The sequence below is a fragment of the Panthera leo genome, chromosome C1 (genome assembly GCF_018350215.1).
Source record: "Panthera leo isolate Ple1 chromosome C1, P.leo_Ple1_pat1.1, whole genome shotgun sequence".
NCBI lineage: Eukaryota > Metazoa > Chordata > Mammalia > Carnivora > Felidae > Panthera > Panthera leo.
Genome location: NC_056686.1, coordinates 184,973,968 through 185,000,990, shown reverse-complemented (window position 1 = coordinate 185,000,990; position 27,023 = coordinate 184,973,968). Strand labels below are relative to the sequence as shown.

Here is a 27,023-nt window from a genome sequence, read left to right as displayed (position 1 = left end):
TCTCTATATTGTACACCTGAAACTAATATTACACTGCATGTTCCATAACTGGAATTTAAATAAACACTTTAAAAAAGTAATAGGATCTCTTGAATCACAGTTGCATTGATCACTTTGGGGGAGAAGTGACATCTTAATCATGAGTTGTCCAAGCCAGAAACTTGGAATATTTCTCCTTTTATTTGTCTTAATTTGCCTGCTAATTTCTCTTTTCAATGTTTTCTAGTTTTAAGCACCAATTGGAAAATGAAATAAAAAATGCAAAAGCATCAGAAAATCTAATACCTATCATTTATAATGTAAGCCACCTCAACAGATACTGCTCTCCCAATACACCTCTGTTTGGGGGAGGATTTGTGGATCTCATCTGTCAATGGATCATGTATGAATATGTTCATTTAAAAAATTTTTTGACTGATAAACATTAAATTTGATTCATATTTACTGACCTTCTTCGGCAGCTTTGACACCACATATAAATCTAGTTGAAAACTGCATGTCTTTTTAGAAAAACCCAAAAGGTTTAGGAAATAATGGGATTGTTATCTTGTTAATAATTTTTTTTCCTGCTAGGACTTTTAAGCTCTCCCTCTTGGATTCTGACCTTCTTTCCTCTCTCACATAGCAACTTTCCTACTGACAAACTTCTGGGTTATTGTTATTTATTGTTATTCATTTGTTACTTCTTATAATGTTTTAAATAACTGTTACTTCTCAAAGCACCATTACAGTTATCATTCCATTCAATACTTAATCCTGTGAGGGGTGCCTGGGTGGCTCAGTTGGTTGAGCCTCGGTCGGTTGAGCGTCTGACTTCGGCTCAGGTCATGATCTCGCAGTTGGTGAGTTCAAGCCCTGCATGGGACTCTGTGCTGACAGCTCAGAGCCTGGAGCCTGCTTCGGATTCTGTGTCTCTCTCTCTGCCCCTCCCCCACTCACACTCTGTCTCTCTCCTTCAAAAATAAATAAACATTAAAAAAAAAAGACAAAAAAAAAATCCTGTGAATTACTGAGCAAATAGTAGGCCTATTTTGCAACAGATGAAACTGAGGGTAGAGGTTAAGTACTTGACCATGCCCATTGAGCTGATGAGTGAAATATCTAGAATTCATAGCCAGTTTTCCTGATGGCAGTAGTGTTACCACTGCTCCTGGCAACAAAATTTTTTTGTTTTCCTTCCTAAAATAGAGCAGAGGGTAGAAGGATAATTGCCTCAATACCATACTTCATTTTTAAATCCATAGCCCAATTTAGTACTGACTACACAAGTAGAGAAAATTAGATCTTGAAAGGAGACTTACGCTGTTATGAAGGAGTCCAATTTCTTCCTATTGGTATAAATTAATGAGATAAAACTACTTTAAAACTACTTTAAGATGCAGTGAAAGTAGAGTAACTTTGAAATGCCTTTTTATACTTACTTAAAAGTGAAATGAAAATCCAGTGCGGACAACGTCCTGGTGAAGTTGGTGCCCTCACGCCCAGCCGCGGGCATGCTACATTGCTCTCGTCTTCATGAAACCTCGTTTAGCAAAAAGAACCCAAAGAGACAAAAAGGCACTCACTCATATCTTTTAGTCCAATTATCTTATCCCAGAGAATTTATCCTGAAGACATGATTCCTTTAATATTGATTTTTAAAAGTCAAAACAGAGTTCTTTATTAAAATATTATAACTAACTGCAATTGCCAGACATCAATAAATGTGTATTCAGAGTCAAAAAAACAATAAATGTGAAGGTTCAAGTGCCTTTCTTCTGTAGACTTCAAAAAGTGATCAATCTTGATATATTGGATACTAGCTTTACTTCCTAAACTCTAAATTGAGTGCAATGGAGAGCCATGTCTAAGCTGAAGCTCTCAGTAAATGTGCATAATGCAGGGGCTTTAGGAAGCCATGCAGCTTCATGTGACCAGGAGCCATGTGGTTGGACAGGTGCTCCTCCCCTTCGTGGCTCGAAATCTTTCATTTTCTGCTTCCTCCACTCTACTGTCCTTTGTACCCAAACTACCGGTAGCCCCATATATTGTATATTGTTTACTCTTCCCTCTCATGCAGTGAGAGAGGGAAAACCTTGATGTTGTGGCCGGAGCCTGTTGAGAACCCTGCTAACTAAGTAGCCTGTAGAGCTGACTGGGAACTTTCAGCACCACAGGGAAAAAGGGAGAAAGAATTATTTCAAGGCCTTTCCCTATTACAGACTTGGCTTGACTTGTAGAAATATCTTGCAGAATAGAAAATGACTTAAGGAGTAAGTTAAAAAAAAAAAAAGAGATGATTCAAGTTTTAGATATTCTCCTGTATAGTATTAGGAGAGCCACATTAGTATTCTCCCCCTGGACCAATAAGCCGCATTTACTTATATGTATTTAAACAAATACTTAGATTGCCCTAACTTCCCAGGACTGGGCAAAGGAACACAAATATCTTGGGAGGGGACCATCCGGGGTTTTCTGTTTCTTCATCATGAATACGCATTTTCCATGATTTTTCAGTCTCAAAGCCTTAATGTAGCTTTTACTTCCACAGCCTGCTTGTATTTCTCTGCTGTCCGCCTCCTTTTTTCAATCCCATTCTTGGAATTTGGTCTTACTGGGAGGATTAAGAAAAGAAAAACATAACTCCGTGTTGAGCTCATTTTACCATATGTTACATTATAGCTAGAAGCCAGAGAGCTTTTCAAAGACTCAACCTGAATTCTGTTGTACTACAGAATAGGTCAGAAAGAGCCAGAGGTGAGAGACCCAAACACCACTGGTTCTAAGCCTTAATCAATCATATTTTGCTCTCTAGAGTAACCAGTTTATTTCATTCCAATCCAAGATGACTCTCAGGGGGTACAACTGTTCCATATACTTTCAGAGAAGCCCATTGTTTCCCAAGGGTTTAATAACCACACTGTGGCAAAAGGCCTTTCAAAGTATTATATGACCCCTCTTAAAGCATTTGCCTCCATCTCTGAGGTAATGAAAGGGATAGGAAAAGGATTTTTCTCAAGGAACAAAGCCTCAAAGAAGTAGGTAGCTCCTTTCATCTTTGTGTCTTACTCCTTTCTGTAGGCATAGGATGTTCCTGGTATATTCTGTGCCCAGAATGTTGCTACTATATATTGTTTGTACTCATTCTGTGGATAACCCATGAGGAAAAAAAATAGTTTTAAGTCATTGTTCTGCATCAATTAAGCCTTGAATGGGAAGCAAAAAGAGGGGAAAGAATTCAGCACTTTGGAACATGCCTTATTTGTTATAGACTTATGAAGCATATGATTATGCTGTCTGCTTAGGGAACCAAGAAAAATCTAGGAGCCTGAAATGGGATACCTTTAAATGGAAATGTGTGTGGCACTCTTTTTCATTATGATGGCTTAAATGTCCATGGAGTGTGGAGCCCAAACAAAACATATAAAACATGTCATCTCCCTCTTCAAGCACACAGAGAGGTAGTTTAGCAGACAGTTGTATGTGTACATAGCTCATGTGAACTATACCCTCGAAGCCGTAGTTTCAGGAAACGGTATATGTGTGGGGAAGGTTATGAATGAGTTTTTGGAGGTAGAAAATAGGAGAACAGTTGTGGAGGGAATGCAGACACCAGGGTTACTTTCAAAAATCACCAACCTCTTGGGTTGACCCACTAGTTGCTTCACTATGTAAATCCACCTGGAGTAGATTTTGGGAAGAGGAAGATCATGGAAAAGAAGAGGAAAAGAATGCAAGAGCTGAAAAGGGTATTATAGAGTGACCCCAAGATGTTGCAAGTTGGTGTATTTAACAAATTCAGAATTTAAATGCCATAGGCTGGGAAGAACTCCAAAGTTCAGACAGTTTCCAACCCGTTCAATTGTCTTACACCTGGTCTACTGCATGTATATTCATTGCCTGATATCTGAAGGCATTTGGGTTAGTGATCCCAAAACAGCTCCATGCCGCAATGAGGAAATTAAGGCCTACAAAAGGTGGGGGTCAACCTTACCAAGGCCATGTAGCTAGCTGCAACAAAGCTACTGGTAGAACCCATGTTCCCTAACCCCCAGCTCAAAGAACAACAGCTGTCATTCACTTTGTGCCAGGTGGTGTGCTGAAAGCTTTCTGCTTATTATTGTATTTAATCCTCACAACTTTGGGAGCCTGGTTATTGTCTCCATTTTATGGACAGAGAAACTAAAATTTAGAGAGAGAAGGCGATTCATCACTCAGTGGCGAAATCTATTGGCAAAGCTCTTCATTTCTGTCTCTTCTGCTCCATGTTTTCTAAACGAGGTGTTCAGAAGAAGGTGCCCATGGCTTTGGTACTGGTGTCTGGAGGATGGTTTTAAAGAGGCCAGATTAGGGGCGCCTGGGTGGCGCAGTCGGTTAAGCGTCCGACTTCAGCCAGGTCACGATCTCGCGGTCCGTGAGTTCGAGCCCCGCGTCAGGCTCTGGGCTGATGGCTCGGAGCCTGGAGCCTGTTTCCGATTCTGTGTCTCCCTCTCTCTCTGCCCCTCCCCCGTTCATGCTCTGTCTCTCTCTGTCCCAAAAATAAATAAAAAACGTTGAAAAAAAATTTAAAAAAAAATAAAGAGGCCAGATTAGGGGCACCTGGGTGGCTCAGTTGGTTAGGCAACCGACTTCAGCTCAGGTCATGATCTCACAGTTCGTGAGTTTGAGCCCCGCATCAGGCTCTGTGCTGACAGCTCAGAGCCTGGAGCCTACTTCGGATTCTGTGTCTCCCCTTCTCTCTACCCCTCCCCTGCTCACACTCTGTGTCTCTCTGTCTCTAAATAATAAATAAATGTTAAAAAAAATTTTTTTAAAGAGGCCAGCAAAGTAGCTCATACGGAAAATTTGGTGGAATATTTGCTCAAATTGAAAAATTCAGTAATGTTGCTATCTTTGTTCAAATTGACTATAAGAGTTATAAGAGGGCTACCCCTAATTCTGCCTGACATTTTGAATAAATTATGAACTTAAATGGATGCAGTTATTATAAATTAGAAAAATGATCATTTTAATCAATTATTATAGCCACTGTTCTGATTTTTATTGCAATTAAGAATTCTAGTTTGATTTTTATCTCTTGAAAAGACTTAAGACATTTGCTTGACTATTGGGTTCACCACATTCTTATTTCTTTTTCTTTGGTGACAGCACAAGCTGGTTTTAGACTTCAAGGAGAAGAAAGTGATGGAGTAATTTCTGAAGTATTTTTAAAAAGGACTTTGTTGAATTTGTAATCAAATGAATATATAAATGGTTCTCACTTTATGTAATAGATGGCTCCTAAGAGACTGTAATAACATTTTTTTTAGGATGACACTGAATCCAATTTCAAAATGCAATGTGAGAGCTATGAGAAAGATTGTATGTGATCAATGAATCTTTTTGTAAAGCAAAGAATCATTTTGAAACACAAATGAGCATCTACCAACACATCTATTTCACCAGTTACAATTTTAGCAGTATGTTTCTTAAAGTCAAGCACAGCTACAAAGAAATTTTAAATATTGAAAATTTTCCTAGATGATGTTATAAAACTGAAAAATTTGTCCCCAAACTTGATATTATTGTATGATATTTACAAGCAACTGAAATAGTGAAAGAAATGCACATTTGGGATTGGTTTCCCTGCATTGATAGATAATAGCAAAGAAGTATTGATTTCTACTTGTCCATTCCTTTTTCATTCTTTACCACATGCTTCAAAGGTGTTGGCTTTGAGCCATTTACTCTTTCACACCAAAATTAGATCTTTGAAACACAGGAGAATCTCTCACTTTCTCCCTCGTTCTCTGAGATAAAACAATGAAGGGGCTAAAACCTTTGGCAAGCCTTAGAATCCTTTGTTTCCTTAGTGCTTTGTGAAATGAAGAAAGCGTGTGAAGTTCACATCAGAGAAAGCAAGCTCTACTGACATATTTAGACTGAACTCAAAAGTTTGGGGGGGATTAGAGTTTTTGTCACTTAGTGCTTTAATATGTGGGTTAATGCAACTTCCCCCCATAGCATCTCTGGGCTTTTAGCAGTTCCCACAAATGGGCAGAGCCACTTGACCTTGGGGTGTGGGACTTGGACCCTACATTCTGGTGACATGTGGAGCCAGTAAGATAGCACACTGAAGTGGATTCAGAATGGGGGGCCCAAATCCTAGTCTAAGCTGTGTGACCTTGGATTTTGCTTAGAGGCTGTTCTTCCATGAATATAACAATACCTGCTCTACCCACATCTGGAGACTGTTTGAAGCATCAAATGAGAAAAATATGAAAGGGCTTTCAACAATACAGCAGAGAAAGTGGGAAAATGTGAGTAAGTGGCCTGGAGCCCCATGTTTGGTCGGCCTCAGATGCCAGAGAACTGAATAGAAAAAGGCCTGAGAACGTTCTCCCGGCAACAGTCTCCCCTGTCTACACTTACAAGGCAGGGTGAAGGGACACAGGAGATCAGCAACAGATTTTCCAGGAGAAGTGGAAGAAACCCACAAAGCACATGTGGTAGGAAAGGGATTGACTCTATTTGTCATTCTTCCTGCTCTGTCCTTGGCTGTGGTCTCCCACTTCACACTCAGGCTGAGGGAGGAGACAATGGGTTGTTCTTAAGATGGAGACAAACATTCCTCCCGAATATCTTTGCACCAAGACCCTCTTGTCATACCCCAAATATAATCAGGGCTACTAAGTGTATATGTTAACCTTCTTTCCTTTTTTCCTTTCCCTCCTGTTCTGCCTCTTTTGTTTTTTTGGGGTTTTTTTTGGTCATGTTTGATTCTAGTGTTTCCTTTTTTGTTTAAGATTTTCATTGTGCAATGTAATAGGCAACGAGAAGAGTACATAACATAAACATCCAGTGTAACACACAATTTTATAGAAAATACTCCATGTCAGCCCTTCCCAAATCACAGACCCCTTTCCTCTCCCAGAGGTAACATTACCCTGACTTGTGATAATTTCTTTTCTTTTTTTTATTATTTTTTATGTTTATTTATTTATTTTTGAGAGAGACAGAGAGCACGCGAGCAGGTGAGGGACAGAGAGAGAGAGAGAGAGAGAGAGACAGAATCCCAAGCAAGCTCCATAGTATCAGTGCAGAGCCTGATGTGGGACTCAAACTCACGAAACTGTGAGATCATGACCTGAGCCAAAATCAAGAGTTGGATGCTTAACTGACTGAGCTACCCAGGCACCCCTAATTTTTCCTTTTAAAACTAGATTTATATAAAATAGAAAATAGCTTTATATTATGAGTTCCTAAAGAGGAAAGTTTAGTTTCCCCTGTTTTTCAACTTTATATAAACAGAATAATACTATATACATTTTTGTGTCTTTTTCCTCGTTCAGCCTTAAGTTTGTGATTTGAAATCACATTTTTATTACTATCGTTTAATGTTTATTTCTTTTTGAGAGAGAGAGAGAGAGAGAGAGAGACCCCTGAGTGGGAGAGGGGCAGAGAGAAAGGAGGACAGAAGATCCAAAGCAGGCTCTGCACTGCCAGCCACCAGCCTGATGTTAGGCTTGAACTCACGAACCATAAGATCATTACCTGAGCCGAAGTAGGACACTCAACCAACTGAGCCACTCAGGTGCCCCCAGCAATCATATTATTGCACATCTTTATAAATAGTTTACATTGTTCTTGTATAGTATTCCATTACATGACCCTACCACAACTAACGTATCTATTCCACTCATTAAAGGACATTTGGGTTGCTTTTGTTTCTGGGTATTACAAACAATGCTGTGATGAGTGGATTAGAATTGCTGGTAATAGATGATCTCAAAACTGGTTTACAAAGTGGTTGTATCAGTGTGTATTCTCGCCACATACAACATGTAGGAGATTCAATTGCTCTACTTTACAACACCTGGTATTGTCCACCTTTAAAATTGTTGCCCATGTGTTGAGAGTATAATAGTACATCATCGAGGTTCTGATTGTCTTTTTCTGATTTGTAATTTGCTTTATTAAATAGTGATAATTCCAAACCTCCTCGGCCTTATTTATCTCCAGTCCTCAGTCCCTAGGCTCCAGCCCCTACTTACAGTTCCCAAGCTGTCATGCTCTCTTTCACCTTGGGCCTTTGCACAAACTACTCCGCATCTCTGTCTCTCTCATGTCCTGCTCATGGTTGTCTCGCTCAGGTGTTCTCTTGGATATCGTTGCCTGCCCGACTCTTTAAGCCCTTCCTCTGCATCCCCAAAGCACCTACTAATTGGCACACAACACAATGCTGGCTTAATTCTCCTATATTAGGCTGTGAGCTTTCTGAGGGCAGGGGCCATGCCTCACTCCTCATTTATCTCTAACTCATAGTTCACACAATGACCTAGCTCACAGTGGACACTGAATAAATATTTGTTGAATATCACAAATTGAATAACACATAAAAAATTCAAGTGTTTAAATTCTTAGTGGAACTGAAGTTGAGTTTCAACCGAATTGAAAATGTACTATAAATTAATGAATTGAGGAACTCAAACCCTAAAAAACAAAATGTACCTCTTTATCATTCTATGATCCCACTGAAATATTAGTGACTTAAACTCCATTCATACTGAATTTTGAGCTGGAAGGGAACTTAGAGATCATGTGGCATACATGTGTCATTGTGCAAATAGGGAAGTACAGACGCAGAGAAGACATGCACATGGCCACACAGCTAGATAGAGCTGGGATTGCCATTCTTGGATTCTAAGTATGTGCCTTTCATCTCAGAAGTGGTTTGTTATCAAGTGAGGGAGAAAAAAGTGTTTTTCATCTGGAATAACGTAGTGTACATACAAAGGGATTCAGCGAGATAGGCCTAACTTTTTATATCTGGGTGTGACTACTACTGGTAAGCAGTATGAGTAGGAGCCATTAATTACAAGGTTCTGAACCCCCGACAGTACCTGATTCCATGCTGAACAGGTAGCGGTTGTTCTGAAACAATTTGTCTGTAGAGTTGGGCTGGGAGCTCTGGGCCAGGCTGCAATAACTACTAGAAGAGGCTCCTGGGTCACTGGGCCATCAGTTTCCTATCCATCTCTAGAGTCCTCCGCTGCCACTGCTGGTGGCCAGAGCAAGGTACAGTGGCACTGGGGAGGGGCCATCGTGAGCTCCTCTGGCTAAAGTGGCCCCTGAGCTGAGTCTTCCTGGTATAACTGTATCATGTAGGTAACCCCATTGTTCACTACACACACACACACACACACACACACACACACACACACATCACCTCAGCTGGATGCTGGGACCAGGGACAGACAACTTAGAATGCTACCTGTCAGTTTCTATGACAAATTCATCCTGTCATACAATTTAAGGAGATGTCAAGCAGAAAGAAGTTTTTCTAAATTATTTAACTAATAAACGCAAGCACAGCTGAGCTCCTCAAACGTGTCCTTTTATGATTTTATTGAAATTCATATTGTTCCCAAAGAGATACTGTCCAGCCATCTTAACCCCAGGGAAAATGACTGAACAGGAATCTTAGGGGGGAAGCAGACCTAGAAAATGCCAGGGGCTCTTTAGTTGTAGTACACTATTATGCTATGAGTGCATTTAAACAGTGTAATAATCAAGATGTGGTTCTGGTACCTGCTGGCACTTCGACATTAGATGGGCTATTCTGCTAATTACTCCAATTGAGGACTGCCTACTTGACTTTTTGAGTTCCTTGATTTAGGATGTTTTCAGATTGAGTGTTTTCTCTTCCAGTGTCTGCCTCTGTTCCGAATCAAGCACAGAAAGGAGCCATAACTCAGAAAGGATGCAATGAGATACACTTTTTGCCCTGAGGATACCAAAAAATTGGTTAGGATAAGTTTTTTTTTTTTTTTTAAACAAACACCATCATCCTATTTCATTCTTTGATTCAAGATATCCTGTTTTAGGAGATGATCAATGAAAACTGGTAAGAACTATACAAATGTAGCAATAATATAATGTTAAATGGTAATTCTTAGTATGATACACAATTGAGAATGAATACCAAAATTGCATTACATGAGAAAAATAACAAGACGGTTGTATCTCCTAGGTCATGTTTTTGTTCAGGGCTTGGGAGTTTTCATATAAAATCCAAATGATTAAGAGTTCCTTTCTGCCATCTTTAGACATGTCTTCATGTGACTTGATAGGAACACCAGAAAGTCATGGGCATGACACTCCTGGCCAATACTATCCAATGATTTTCTTTCCAAGAAAATAAATATACAGCATAAAAATCAAGATCTTTTTTCATTTCAAGGCACCCTTTGATATTACTGTTACACTGAAATTCTTCCTCCCCTATCGACCTGACCCTCCACATTCTCAGCATTGCTTTTCAGCATGCATATCCCTCTGCAAGCCAGTTGGAATTTGGCCTGGAAAAAAGACATATGGGCCTGCATGAGGTTATAAAATCTGGCTTGGAAATCCACAGCTTCTTATAAAAACACTATTTTTTATAAATGTACCATTTTAAGGAAGATGGTTACTAAGCAACCTGATTTAAATTATTATGAGAAATGGGAGGAAATTCTTCCATTAGGTCTGTTTTTACTTAGGTCAAAAAGTTTTGGGGCTTTTTTACTTTTTTTTGGCCTGTGTTGGTTTTGAATCTATTTTTCCTTCTTTCTTTTTAATGCACATATACTGTGTGCCAGTTAAACAATGGGTATTAGGCTATGTGAGCCCTGTGGGCAAAACAGTGGAGATGAGTTATCCTACAGACCATGCCCTTAAGGAGCTGGGGAGGGGGGAGGGTGTGTGTCTTACTAGCTCTTTGTGGCAGTAACCCCCTCAAATTACTGAACTGTGAAGAGGGAATTTCAGATGCTTGTAGAAGTCCAAGGCTGCAAATCCACGTGAGCCTCTTGAAGGCTGAGGCCAGCTCTGGAAGGACAGGAGCAACTTCTCTTTCCTGTTCTCAGGCTTCACATTTCTCTCTGCTCAGTTGCTTCATCATTCACTCTTTGTGGGTTGGATTTTTCTGATTCTTCATGAATATAATGGACAAAGTCAACCAACTGTTCTAAATGTCTTTTGTTATTGTTATGGTAAAATACACATGGAATATGCATGGAATAGCATTTGTTGATTTGGTATGAATACATTTGAGTAAAGATTGGAATAACTTTAGGAATACACACACCATGAAATTTATCATTTAAATCATGTTAAAGCATACACTTTGGAGGCATTAATTACATTCACAATGTTATGCAACCATCATCGTTAAGATCTAAAACTCTGTTATTCTCCCAAATAGAAACCCCATACCTATTAAGTAGTCACTCCCTATTCCCCTCATCTCCAAGTCTCCTGCAACCGCAATCTCCTTTCTGTCTCTCTGGATTTATCTCTTCTGCGTATTTTATATAAATGGAATCATGCAATGTCTCTTGTGTCTGACTTCTTTCACTTAGCATTATGTTGTCAGCATTCATCCATGTTGTAGCATGTGTCAATATTTGATTCTTTTTTATGGCTGAATTACATTTCATTGTATGGATATACCACATTTTGTTTATCCATCCACTGATGGACATTTGGGTTTTTTCCACTTTTCGGTTATTATTAATTATGTTGTTATGAACAGTTATGTACAAGTTTTTGTGTGAATACCCATTGTCAATTCTTTTGAAGATGTACATAGGACTGGGGTTGCTGGTTCATATTATAATTCTATGTTTGGCTTTTTGAGAAACTACCAACATTTTTTCCACAGCAGCTGCACCATTTTACGTTGTCACCAGCAATGTGTGGGGGCTCCAATTTCTCCACATCCTTGCAAGCACTTGTTTTTTTCCTTTTTTTTTTTTTATTATGGCCAACCTAGTGTGTGTGAGTACTATGTCATTATGATTTTGATTTACATTTTCCTCATGACTAGTTATGTTAAGCATCTTTTCACATACTGGTTGGCCATTGGTATATCTTTGAAAAAAGTCTATTCAAATCTTTTGTCCAGTTTTCAATTGAATTGTTTGTCTTTCTGTTGTTGAGTGGTAAGAGTTCTTTATATATTATGCATAATAGACCCTTATGCAACTGTCTTCTTCCATTCTGTGCATTGTCTTTACATGCTATTGAAAGTGTTGTTTGATTCCAAATGTATTTTAAATTCAAGAACCAGTAGAAACTCATTTGCTTCTCTAGGTTGCAACTGCTGGGAAAGAAAATTGACTTTGCCCAACCAGAGACAGGTATCCACCTATGGCAGAATCAGTTATGGCCAGGAGGGTAAGATCATATAGTACAAATTAGGCTTCTAGGTCTACTTCTTTTGGTGGTGGAAACATAGATACACATATGCTTAAAGAGGAAATCATGATGGCAAATAACCATAGTTCAGTTTTTTAGCAAACAATAAGGGTAGTTCATGGTAGAGGTAAAAAAAAAAGTTCTGTAGGACTTGAAGGGACATATAATTTCCAACTGAGAGGGTCAAGAGAAAGCTTCCTGGAGGTTGCACTTAACTGGACTGGCTCGATAGACAAGATTTTTTCATACTGGGGTGGAAAGAAAGGTATCAGTGCAAGCAGGAAGCATAGTGGGATTCAAAGTCCAAGTGGAGAGACACAGATTTGCTGGAGACTGAGATTTAAGACATAACGTTATTGAATCCCTGAGAGTTAGTGATATTGCAAAGAGAAAACAGAAATGAGAAATAAAGCAAGGCCAGATGAGGTGAGTCTTGGTGAGGTGTGGAAAGATGATGACAATGAAAGATGAGTTCATGGAGAAGGCTTACTTGATCAAATTCTACTTTGGCCATGGGGTCTTTTCTCTTATATTTAGTTCCATGTATCTCTTTCCTGCTCTAGGAACCCCAAACCCCATGTGCTTTCTTTCCTCTGAGCCCACAGAACTCCTTTCTCTAAGATTCACCTGGTAATAGTCTTGTATCACTACTGGACCTCTTGCTTTCTATTGCTACTCATTCTTCCATACTGATTTCTTTCATTCTCGTCTCCCCAGCCAGTCTATGCACTCTTAGAGGGCCCATTGACATTTTTACTCCCTGATACAGTGTTTTGCATAGAATTAGTGCTTAATAATATTTGTTGATTTGGTGTGAATACAAAATTCTAATAAAGATTGGAATAACTTTATAAGCTACTCATGGGATGCTTCTTTAAGCTCTTTTGTTCTGTGCCATTAATTTTTTCTCTATATGTCTTGCATGAAATAGATCTCGTGTTAGCATAGATGGGGACATGTTATCTATGGCATAATTTTTTCAATAAGCCCGTTCATTCATTACCATTAATGATTTCTCTCCTAAGATTATGAAGAGGCTGGAAAGATATGACAATAAGTGTCAATGCTTTTTCAAAAAGAAAATATTTTCAATCTAAAAGATCATTAGTGATACAATGATAAAAGTAAAACTGGAAACTTGAGATAATGTATCATTACTGCTCTGAGAGGTCTAAGATAACAAATTGGAAAATTTGTCTAAAATAATTGCAGGAGAAAGATTGTTATTACCTGCTTTTGTGAGTGAAACAAAGGAAATTACCATTCTTCTTGAGGTAGATATAATTTGTGTGCATCTGGAAATTAATGATATTACAAGATATAATTGCAGAATGTCTTAATTTTACCGCATAATTATCTTCTTTCAGCATTATAGTATATTAGCATGGTAAAAATTTAATCTATAGAATTCAAAACAGACAAAAGATTTATTAAGATTTTTTTCCCTTATGAGAAGATGAACAATCAAAGAGAGCAAAATACGCTCAAAAGATGCTCTTGCTACAAAGCAAAAAGCTTGAGAAACAGAAATCGATCCTAAAATGCCCCCAAACATGACTGTTTTGCTTCAGCATTTATCTCTTATAGGCATTTGCCATTTATATGGTCATTTGAGTTCAGCTGCTAGACTCCCCTAGAGAAATGATGAGAGAGGCAAAACATGGGAAATGGAGACAAAAAGAATTATGCCCAAGTTCACATCTAACCTGCCATGGTCACCACTGACTTACATTTCCACTATTTTGAGGTGAAGGCTAGATAGCCGTTCATAAGACACCATGTGAGTCATAAGTGTTGGGAAATCTCTTAAGTTTCCAAGACAATATTATTGCAAATGGGCATTTCCAGGTTCAGAGATAGTTACTAGAAAGAGCACTGGGAAAGGAGTAAAAAGTTCTATGTGCTATTTTGAATTCTTTTACTAAATAATCAAGGGGAATGGAGAATTCAGTAAACGTCATTAGCTCAGTTTCCTCACCTTTGAACGAGAGAGACATGTTACATAAGAGTGGCAGATAAGTTTTATCCCAACTGCCGACCTTTTGATTTTAATGGCTTCCTGAAGTACTGTGTTGAGAAGGATCCTGAGGCCGTTTACGGGCTCCGTGACAGAGACTTGCGCACAATTAACGTTTGGGGCAAGCGGTGGGTGGGGAATGGTCACGTGGGAGCCTTGAATTTGTCAGTTCTGAATCGCTAGGATTTGGGGGCGTGTCTGAGAAGGCTTAATTCTGACTCACAAGTCCTCAGTCTATAGGACTTCTATGTATCTCTGTTTTGTGACCTCTGGGTCCCCTCAACATCTTCTTTTCTGATTGCCAGGTTGAGATGTTGGCTGCTGCTGTTTCCGTGAAGCCTGCAGTCCCAGCACCTCATGGGAACATATGCTCCAGGGTGTTTTAAATGCAATCCTTCTGCCTGCCTTGTTTCAGTAATTTAGTTCAACAAATTTTCTATGTGCTAGGCAGTCTGCTAAGAGGCTGTAGTTGCCCTGCAGCTGTTTGGGAATCCATTCTCCACAAACCCCACAGCCCCAAAGAGCTGTAATACTGGTTCGAGTGCTGGGAGGTGAAGGGCTCCTTATGTTTGATAGCAAGGAATAGAGAGAGGCTCTCAAAGTCATTCTCGGAAGGGGGCAGGGATTAAAAGACATGCAATAAGCAATCTTGCAGGGCTCAAGGCAGAAGCTGAAAGAGAGTAAGGCTTCTCGGATTCTAGATTTGAAGGATAGCAAAGTCCTCAGATCCCCCTTTCTGATTGTTCCCAGCCCTTTTTCCTAGCCCCAAATCTATGTTGGATGAGCATGCCCAGAAGGGCCCAGAAGGGCATCTTTCCTGAGATGGGGTTGGCTTGCACCAATGTCAGAGGCAGAGAGCTACTCAAATCCTCCCAACACGTTTCTTCTCTCCAGGATGGTCAGAACATCATTTCCTCTGTTCTGAGGCAGTTCTGGAAAGTTCCCCTTGTCTTTGTTCAAGGTGAGATAGTTGCTTGCATTGCTGACACCCTGGATTTGGCATCACTTTTGCACTGACCTCTCTCTGCACAGTCTTGGAAGTTGCTAGGGCTTCAGGTCTCAGGAAACCTATCCCTTACTCTTGACCTGGTTCTTGCTGTCCATTTGATACGCCCTAATCACACTCCCTGGCCAGCTGGAAGGACAGCACAGGACCTGGAAAGCTGCTGCCATGGGGGAGGTGTGAGGGGCAGCAGTGAAGCTTTGGAAGACAGAACAGGTTTTGGAGGTAATTTTTTTTGAGAGAGAGAGAGAAAGTAAGAGTGAGAGCGGGGGAGGGGAGAAGGAGAGAGAGAATCTTAATCAGGCTCCACACCCAGCACAGAGCCCCACTTGGGACTCGATCTCACCACCGTGAGATCATGACCTGAGCCAAAATCTAGAGCCTGATGCTTCACCAACTGAGCCACCCAGGCACCCCTTGGAGGCAATTTTAAAGAAGAACAGCTCAGTTGTGATGCCTGACAGTGTGTGCAGAGTGGGTGGGGATGCAGGGAGGGTATTTCACCATGGCTATAGGAGTCAAGAGTGGCTGAGTGATGGAGATGATATGGTTGAGAGCTGAGAAAGTAAGCAGGCGGGAGAGCAGAAATGGTAGCTGTGAGTGTAGCTAAACATAACAAAGCTTGATTTGTTGGTTTTTTTTACACCCATACCCACAGGTTATATTTTAGTTGGGTTGTATTTTTTTTTAAACCTTTCATGTGAAAGTCAATTGTTAGGCCATCTAAACATGCTCACCCATCAAAACACCACCAGAAAGGGTTCCCAGGCTAGTGCCCAAAAAGTCTGTTCAGGATCATAAAGATGAAAGAGAGCTTGGAAATCACTGAGTAGCACACACCAAGGCAGAAAGCATGGGCTCTGAAGTCAGACCACATTTACTAAGTAGGTAACCTTATGGGGTATGTAATCCCACTAGGCCTCATTCTCCTTATGCATTACATGGAACAAAACCAGCCTCACAGGCTTGTCATGAGGATGAAAAAATGAGACGATCCTGGGCAATGTGTGAAAGCTGAGTTGCTTGTTGTTCCCATCACCGCATCGTGTTATGTGAAAGAAACCTCGGTCTGTCATTGACAAGTAATTGAGGCTTTGCTGGGTCACCCCAAGGGCTAAGGGATTTGATGCATTTGTGTTTCTACTACACTAGAAGCCCAAGAGTTGAGACTGTGATCACACATATGCCACTATTTTCTCCCCATCATATAAAAGAATAGCATAGGGAAATGATGAATGCCCAACTAGAGGAATTATTACTTAATCTGACCTCTTCTTTTTTACATATACAGAAACTGGGGCACAGGGAGGTGAAATGACTAGGCTCAAGGGCCCCAGCTAGACTGTGGCAGAACAGGAACTAGGAGCCAGGTAGTTCATGGTTAAAGCGGCTTCTTATTGTGTCAACTTGCGTGTCACAAAATAAGGCAGGGGCAAGTGGGATCAACTTCCCCACTACTTGTAGACACATGATCTCGAGAACACTCTTGGAGCTCAAACTGGGAATACCAGCTGAATGCCCAGCTGATCCAGGGACAAAGGAACAGGGATTTGGGTTCAGTTTTTAGAGGGTGTGGGGCTGGTACTCTCCTGGGCAGAGGGGGTGTGGGAGTCTGGCGATACTGGCAGGTAGGAGGTGCAGAGAGCAGTGATGGCAGCTGATATCCATGAAGGGGCAGCACGTCTTTGGTGCCCTGAATGGGAGAGCTTGGATTAGGCCAGGGAAGAGAGTCCCACAAAAGTAGTATCGAGGGTTTGGTGGCAGAGATGAAAGAGGATGGCTGATACTGTCATTCTGTGGACAGGTTGCTCCTAAGCAGGGTTTTTATATGTAGGGAACTGCAAATGGGGTATACCATGAAAAAGAACATCACACCTCAGCTCGTCCATATCATCGGGCACTCTGGTTACAGAAAGGAGGAGGGATCACATATTTAGTGAACGTTCACTATGCAACAGATGTGCTAAGCCCTGGACACACATACCTATCTGTGGGGGGTATGTTCCTGGACCCCCAGTGGATGCTTGAAACCTCTGATAACACCAAACCCTATATGTAGTATGTTTTTTCCTATACGTACATACCTATGATAAAGTTTAATTTATAAACTAGGCATAATAAGAGATCAACAACAATAAAACTAGCACACACAATTCATTCTCACTGTAGATCTTAGCTACCTAAGCATATGATTGCTTTTTCTTCCTAAAGTTGAGAACTGCCATCTCTTCACTCAAAGAAAGCTCTTCATGGCTTCTCCTTGGCCATGAATTGCCAACATTACTACTCTTGTGCTTTGGGGTTATTATTAAGTAAAATAAGGGGTATTTGAACACAAGTACTGCAATACCCAGGTGGGTGGTCTGATAACCAAGATGACCACTAAGCGACTAATGAGCAGGTAGTGTGTATGGTGTGGATACGTGGGACAAAGGTACGACTCACATCCCCGGTGGGATGGTATGAGATTTCATCATGCTACTTAGAATGGCATGAAATTTAAAACATATGAATTGTTTATTTCTGGAGTTTTCCATTTAATATTTGCAGACCACAGTTGACTGAAAGTAACTGAAACCACAGAGAGTGAAACCGTGGATAAGGGGTACTTCTATACTCCCTCTGTCCTCACAAGCTGATTGGAACAGTTGACATCACTGAGACCCAGAAAGAGTCCGGTGGCCACGTCCACAAAGACGGTTAGTAGCAGAACCAAGAAGTGAGCCCAGACATAGCTCTGCCTGAAACCTCAGCTCCTTCTACTGCCCCATGCAGGCTCAGAGATAACCAAGCCCCTTCTAATTTGACCCTCATTTTGAAAATCTGAAATTCTCTAGTTGAATCTCCTGCCTCAGAAAGTCAAATATACTTGCCTTGCTTCTTCATTATATTCTCTGTCACAGAATCACAAGTCCCATAAGGCAGTGAGGCTCAGTGGGGGAGGGGTATAACACAAGCATTTCCACAGCTGCCTAACATTTGAGATTCTCCCCCTTGGAGAAAAGCCAGGTGTCGTTGGGAGATGGGATGGTAGGGTGTGGTTTGAAAAATGTTTGCAATTTCACTCTCCCACTGTCTCTTCAGTACCAGGTGCCCTCATAAGTGAAAGCCAGCTGTCCTGACTCTTCACTTCCTCCCTCCTCACAAAAAGCTACCAGTTTTCACTCATTCAGTTAACAAATATCTATTATGTCCTTATGAGAGATGATGATAAATATCACAAGCATTTAAAATGTGCATTTCTTTTGAGAAATTATTTCATTTCTATGAACTTTTACTAGGAAATATCATGGACTTGGTTATAAGGATGTTCAATTGCAATGTAAAAGATAAAAACTAAGTGGAAAAAACAATAAAATAGAATTCTATACAACATAAACCATTATTAAATGAAAATGGCAGATTGGCCATAACAGTATATGAATATTACATAAAACAACATACGTATATTTTTGAAATTTAATATGCTATTTTTAGAGCAATTTTCACAGCAAAACTGAGCTGAAAGTACAGTGTTCACATATATCCCCTGCCCTCACATACACAAAGCCTCCCCCACTCAACATCTTGAACCACAGTGGTATGTTTGTTATAATCTATGAGCCTACACTGATACATCATTATCAGCCAAAGTCCATAATGTACATTATGGTTTACTCTTGGTACATTCTACGGTACATTATGGTACATTCTATGGGTCTTGACAAATATATAACAACATGTATCTACCATTGTAAAACTATATTTTGAAAATAGAAACACATACTTTAAAGTATTAATATTTATGTTTGGATAACAGAATTGCAGAAGAATGTCTCTCTGTATTTTTTACTCTAGGTATACATTATTTTATAATAAAACAGTAATTTTCAAGAGCCTCTGTTTAAGTAGGGGAACTAAAAGTTAATGGAAGTGTTGCCTTGATGATTACTGGTAGGTGGCAAAAGAAAGTAAGTCCAACTAAAAAATTAAAAGAAGTTAGGTAGAAGAATGAGACTTGATATTTTGAGGGGAAAAGACAAATTAAAAAATATTAGCAATCTATATTACAAAAAGTTGTTGATATCTAGTATCTAAAGGAAAATGCCATTAGCCCTATAGAAAAGTATAGATAATACTTCTATCCATCTTTTTTTTTTTTTTGAGAGAGAGAGAGAGAGAGCATGAACAGGGGAGGAGCAGAGAGACAGGGAGACACAGAATCCAAAGCAGGCTCCAGGCTGTCAGCACGGAGCCTGATGTGGGGCTCAAACTCACAAAACGTGAGATCATGACCTGAGCCGAAGTCAGACACCCAACCAACTGAGCCACCCAGGCACCCCTATACTTTTATCCATCTTAAATAAAACACAAAAAGGAACTGTAAAAAACCTAGGGAAAGATGCTCAACAAGTATACTGCAAAGCCATTTCTTACCTATCATACTGGCAATGATCCAAAAAACTTGACAAGATATTCTGTGATGATTCTGTGGATGTACAGGAAAGTACTAACTCTTTGAACCAGTGGTCCCACTTCTAGGAAGCTATACTAAAAATTCACTAGCAGGGGGCCTGGGTGGCTCAGTCAGTCAAGCATCCAACTCTTGATTTTGGCTCAGGTCATAATCTTGCAGTTGGCGAGATCTGACAGTATGGGGCCTACTTCGGATTCTCTCTCTCTCTCTCTCTCTCTCTCAAAATAAATAAACTTCAAAAAAAATTAAGAAATAAAAATGCACTAGAAAAATATAAAATAACATATGCCTAAAGTTTTTTGTTGAGTAACTATTAGACAAAAACTAAAATAACTCACCACTTTGAGGACGGACGGGGCCACAGCTACAACAGAGCTTTGAAGACCTGCTCCTGCTCCTGACTCCCCGCTGTTCACTCTCCCCCAGGAACAAGTCAGCCAGGAACTTGCACTGCAGCCATGACTTTTAAAGACCCCGGAAAGACACCCATGGCACCAGAGGTGGCGATTCATCGAATTAGAATTACTCTAACAAGACACAATGTAAAATCTTTGGAGAAGGTATGTGCTGACTTGATCAGAGGTGCAAAGGAAAAGAATCTCAAAGTGAAAGGACCAGTTTGGATGCCTAAAGACTCCAAGAATCAGTAGAAGAAAAACTCCTTGTGGTAAAGGTTTTAAGACCTGGAATCATTTTTAGACAAGGATTCACAAGTGACTCATTGATCTGCACGGTCTTTCTGATATTGTTAAACAGATTACTTCCATCAGTATTGAGCCAGGAGTTGAGGCTGAAGTCACCATCAAAGCAAAGATGCTTAAATCAACTTTTTTAATAAACTGATTGTCAGTTGTTAAAAAACAAAACAAAACAAAACTATGATAACTCAAATGTCCAAAGATACGGAATTATTTGAAAAGAAAAAAACATGGTACATGCACACAATGAGTCCGATGAGGTTATAAAAAAATCTTAAGGGAGTTCTCTGCCTATAGTGATGAAGTGGTCTCCAAAATATAGTGTTAGTAAGAAAAAAGTAAGAAAAGTAAAATTTAGAGCACTGTGTTTACCATGCAATCTTTTATGTAAAAAAAATACATATAATCACATATACTTCTATAATTATGAACTAATATACATACATGCATACATATACATCATTGCTAACATTAAAAATAGAACCCTGGAATAATAAACCAAAAAAAATGATGAAAATGATTACTTACATGGTGAAGAAGGAAATAAGGTTAGGGGACCGGTCAGGAAGCTAGACTTATCTGAATAAATCCTGTTTTATAGTGTTGATATTGGGACAATACAAATGTTTACATAATTATAAGGCAAAATTATTTTTTTAACTTTTTAAATGTTTTTATTTTTTATGTTTGAAAGAGAGAGAGACAGAGTGCGAATGGGGGAGGGGCACAGAGAGAGAAGGAGACACAGAATCCAAAGCAGGCTCCAGGCTCTGAGCTGTCAGCACAGAGCCCAATGCAGGGCTTGAACTCAGGAGCCTCGAGGTCATGACCTGAACTGAAGTCAGATGCTTAACCAACTGAGCCACCCAGGTGCCCCTACAAGGCAAAATTAAATCAAAATTATAAGAATTCTGAAATATAAAAAGACAAAAGAACCCAACTATATCTTTAGTTGGTGGTTTAATTACATAGAAAAAAATTATTTAAAGAGATTTTAAAACATTGTATTTTGGTGGAAGATGGTATATATGTATACCATGGAAAGTTATGTCCTATGGTTAGAAATACTTAAAAGTAATAATCATATTCTTAGTAATAATTTTCTTATGGTTATTTTGAAACATACACAGAAACACAAACATACATACACACGCACACATACATTTTGGCTATGTTTCTTTTAAAAAGTTATCCATAAACATGTCCCATATAATTTGACAGATAAATTTTATCAAATATTCAAGGAATAGATCATCCAAATTTTCCATAAGATTTTTCAAAGAAAAGAAAACTGGGGAATGTTCTCTTTTTTGTGGTAGACAGAATAATGCCCGCCACCAAAGATATCCATGTCCTAACTACTGGAACCTATGAATATTTGTCTCACATGGCAAAGGAACTTTGCAGGTGTGATTAAATTGAGGATTACGAGAGATTATCCTGGATTATGTAGTTCCAATGTGAATCCAATATAAAGTGTACTTATAAGTGAATAAAAGTAGAAAAACCAGAGTGAAAGAAGAAGTGACTGACAACAGAGGTCAGAGTGATGTGATTGCCGGCTGGAAGGAGACCATGAGTCAAGGAATGCAGGTAGCCTCTAGAAGATAGAAAAGGTAATAAAACGGATTCTTTCCTGGAGCCTGTGGAGTGAGCATGGACATACTGACAGCTTACTGTTGGCCCAGTGAAACTCATTTTAGACTTGTGACCTCCAGAACTGTAGGATAAAAAATTTGTGTTGTGTTAAGTCACTGAGTTTATAATAAATTATTACAACACTAAAAGGAAATGAACACCCCCCCGCCCCGGGAGTCTTTTAAAGAATAGCATAATCTCGATTACCAAAATCCAAGACAGTATGAGGATGAAAGTATAGAGGCTGATCTCATTCTTGAATAAACATCCTAAACAAAACATTGGCAAAACAAATCAAGCAAGTATTAAAAAAATAAAACATCATTATCAAGTTGAGTTTATCCTAGGCATATGAGGACATTTTATCATTAGAAAAGTTATTAAAGTAATTCACCACCATAACAAATTGAAGAAAAGTCACAAGATAACCTTGATAGGTGAAAAAACTGCATTCAATAACATTTAAAACATATTTATGATTAAAAAGTAAAAACTCTTGGGCCATGATGAAGTAATTAGCTCTTTTTATTGCAAACAACTATAAAACTAGGTTAAATATATTAATAACTGTTTTCAGATGTTGAATAAAAATAACATATGACCACAGTCCCTGAGAGAAGAGAACGAAATGAGATGATCACCCCATGATCAACTTGGCTATTTACCTGGAGGCACTTTGCAGACTGTGGTATAGAGAGCAAGGTCAAACAGCACAGTAGTCTTGGTATAGAGAGCAAGGTCAAACAGCACAGGAGATAGACATTGGAACTCAAGGCTTTTGAGGTGAGCTAGAATTTACAGAGCAGTATACAAAGAAGAGGGAGCTAGACAGAAAAAGAAGTCTAAACAGGAGATTCTCTGGGTCTTTGACCAAATACTGAGCTGTTCATAGAGCAAGACTCCACAAGCCAGGCAAAAAAAGATGACCCGGGAAGAAAGTAATACGAGTGGACCAACTAATGAGCTGAACAACTAGTGGCGCTCACAAAGATTGGGAGGCATTTGATATCCAAACCAGCCAGAACAGAGAGACCTCACTGAACCCACAGGGCATTTGGTAGAGATCCTGCAAAGGAGCTCAAGTGGCCCTAGCTACACCAGACCCATTCTAACACAGTTTAAAGATAAGCTTTAAAAATATGAAGCAGATTCATAAGTAACTAAATACCTGCCCTCCCCAGTTGAGCACCCTTAAAAAAAAGGCAAATTCTTGCATTCAACAGTGTAACATTCACAATGTCTAATATCTAATGTACTGAAGATATGCAAAAGAAAATGGCATCCTTAACTAGAAAGAAAATCAAGCCATAGAAACAGACCCAGAAATTATTGGGATGATGGAAGTCATGGAAAAATACTTTATAAATATGTCCAAGGATTTAAAAGACAACATACACACATTAAAGGAATAAATAGGGAATTTCAATAGAGAAAGAAAATTTATTAAAAAAGGAGTTGATGGGAATTATAGAACTGAAAAATATAATATCCAAAATCATTTATTGATTTAATATTATTATTAATAGATTAGACACTGCTGAAATAGTGAATTTGAAGACAGGCAGTAGAATCTATACAAACTAAAGCCCAGAAAGGAAAAAAAAAAAAAAGACTTATAATATCAGACAACATTAGGAGGAGAAAAGAGATAAATTGGGGTAGAAAAAAATGCGAAGAAGAATCAGAAAAATATTTTTAACTGAATGATAATAAAAATGCAGCATACAAGAGTCTGCATTGTAGCCATGCTTAAAGGAAATTTGTAGTTCATACTTTTATTTGAAAAGGGTAAACTATTAAAAATAATGATCAAAGTACCAACTTAGGAAGCTAAGCTAAAAAACAAAAGCAAATTAAACTCGAAATAATCAGGAGGAAAGAATTACTAAAGATAAAGGCAGAAACAAAATAAAAAGCTGATAATTGAGAAAAATCAATTAAATAGAAAGTTAGTTCCTTGAAAGATTAATAAAATTGATAAGCCCATAACTCGACTGGGGAAAAAAAAACCCAAACAACAAATTACCAATATTGAGAATAAAAGAACAACATTATAGATCATATAACATTAAAATGACATCAAGAGGATATTATGCAAAAATTTGTCCAAAACATTTGACAACTTATGCAAAATGTAAAAATTCCTTGAAAGAAAAAAAGTCACCAAAATGCATACAAGAAGAAATAGAAAATTTGAGCAGCCCTATACATATCCATTAGACTTAATTTGTAATGAAAAGCATATTATTTTCATATGCATATTCAACTTAAGCATATTCAACTTAAATTAATAAATTGAAAACAAATGAAAACTAGATCCAGATTGCTTTACTGTTTGGTTTTTTAAATTTATGTTTCTATGATATAGAGAGGAGAAAACACTTCCCAAAACACTTTATGAGGTCAGCATAACCCTGATAACAAAACCAGTAAAAGACATTAAAAGAAGAAACAATATCTTTCATGAATATTAGTGCAAATATCCCTAGCTAAATATTAGCAAATTTAATCCTGCAATGTGTAAAGAGGATGATACTTTATGATGAAATTGGGTTTCTGCCAGGAATGCATGGTTGGTTTAACATTCTAAAATCAATTAATGTAAATCATCAAATTAATATAATATGATCATATTAATAAATGCAGAGAAAACACTGGAAACAATTCATTATCTGCTCTTGATGAAAACCCTTAGAAAACTAGGATCAGAGAGAACTTCCTCAATTGATGGAAGACATCTACAAAGAACCTACAGCCAACATCACACTTAGTTGAATACATTTCTCCTAAAATGGGAAACAAGGCAAGGATAGTCAATATCATCACTTCTATTCAACATTGTACTTCAGTTCCTAGTCAATGCAATAAAACAAAACAGACCAAAAAAAAAAAAAAAAAAGAATATGGATTGGAAAGTACATAATGAAACTTTTAATTAAACTTAATTTTGTATGTAGAAAACCTTAGAGTCTGCAAAAAATATTATTAGAGCTAATAAGTGAGTTAAGCAAGTTTGTGGCATATTCATTATCTATTGTTACATAACATTACCTCAAAATTAGCAACATAAAACAAAAAACATTGGGTATTTCATGATTTCTTGGGGTCAAAAGTTGAGGCACAAGTTAGGTGAAAGAGACACACTTGCACTCTCACTTGTATGGTTGCTGGCAGGATTCAGTTCCTCATGCACTGTGAAGGCTGCCATTTTTCTGCTGGTAATGTTTAGAGACGTCCCTCAGTTCCTTACCATACAATCGTCTCCACTGAACACATCCCAGCAGAGCAGCTGATTTCCATGAGAGCAAGAAAGCAAATTAAAGCAAGCTAGAATTAGCAACACAAAAGTCAGTCTTTTTGTAACCTAAATCCCATCTTTTTTGCTGTGTTCTATGTGTTAGAAATAGATACTAGGTCCAGCCCACACATAGAGTGAGGGGATGATACAACCATATGAATACCGGAAGAGGGGATCATCACTGGGGGTTATAAGAAGCTGTCTACTATATGCAAGTCACTATATAAAACTCAATTGTATTTCTATATACTAGCAACAAACAACTCGAAAATGACATTTTAAAAACACCATTTACTATATCATTAAAAATACAAATACCTAGGGACAAATTTTATGAAATATATTTAAGACTTCTGCAATGAAAACTACAAACCATTACTGAGATAAATGAAAGCAGACCTAACTAGATGGAGAAGTATACCATGTTCATGCATCAGAAATCTCAATATTGTTAAATGTTACTTTTTACCAAATTGATCTGTAGATTCAATTCGATACCAGTCAACATTTCAGCAAGATTTTTGTAGAAATTAAAAAAACTCTAAAATTTATGTGGAAATGCAAAAGACCTAGAGTAGCCCAAACAATCTTGACAAAGAAGAACAAAAGTGGAAGACTTAAGCTATTTGATTTCAAGACTTAATATAAGTTGATGAAATTAAGACTGTGGTATTCCTACAAAGGTAGACAAATAGATTAATGGAGCCAAATAGTGAGACCAGAAATAGACTTATGTTTACATGACTTGTTGACTTTTGACCAAGATGCTAAAGCACCGTAACACCTTTAACATAAAAGCTAAAACTTCAAAGTTTCCAGGAAAATATATACACACTTAGAAATAAGGAAAGATTTAGAACTTCTGGAAATACCTGACAATTAAAAAAAAAAAAAAGACTGATAAAATGGAGTAATGGAAACTTTCAAAAGACGTTGTTAAAAAATGAGTAGGTAAGCTACACATTGGGATAAAATCTTTGCAATACATATATCTTACAAAGAACTTGTATCTAGGATATATAAAGACAACTACAATTCCCACGAGTGAATAATAAAAACACACATAACCTAATATCTGAACAGCCATTTCACCAGGTAGATGCACAGTGGCCAGGAAACAAATGAAAAGTGCTCAACACCATAAATGACCAGGACAATTCAAATGAAACTACAATGAGATATCACTGCACACCCACTAGAATGGCTGACATAAAAAAGACTGACCATAAGGGGTGCTGGGTGGCTCAGTTGGTTAAGTGTCTGACTTTGGCTCAGGTCATGATCTTATGGTTCATGGGTTTGGACCCCATGTTGGGCTCTGTGCTGACAGCTCAGAGCCTGAAGCCTGCTTTGGATTCTGTGTCTCTCTCTCTCTCTCTCTCTCTCTCTTTTTTTTTTTTTTTTTTTTTTTTTTTTTTTTTCAACGTTTTTCATTCATTCCTGGGACAGAGAGAGACAGAGCATGAACAGGGGAGGGGCAGAGAGAGGGAGACACAGAATCGGAAACAGGCTCCAGGCTCCGAGCCATCAGCCCAGAGCCTGACGCGGGGCTCGAACTCACAGACCGCGAGATCGTGACCTGGCTGAAGTCGGACGCTTAACCGACTGCGCCACCCAGGCGCCCCTCTCTCTCTCTTTTTTAAATATTAAAAAAAAATATATTAAAAAAGACTGACCATGCTAAATGTTGACAAGAATGTGGAACATCTAGA

General features: G+C 38.6%; 1 pseudogene; it reads left to right on the top strand.

Moving 5' to 3' along the window:
* Positions 1–20,520, top strand: part of LOC122226065 — a 161,454-nt pseudogene extending 140,934 nt beyond the window's left edge.
* The last annotated feature ends 6,503 nt before the right edge of the window (positions 20,521–27,023 follow it).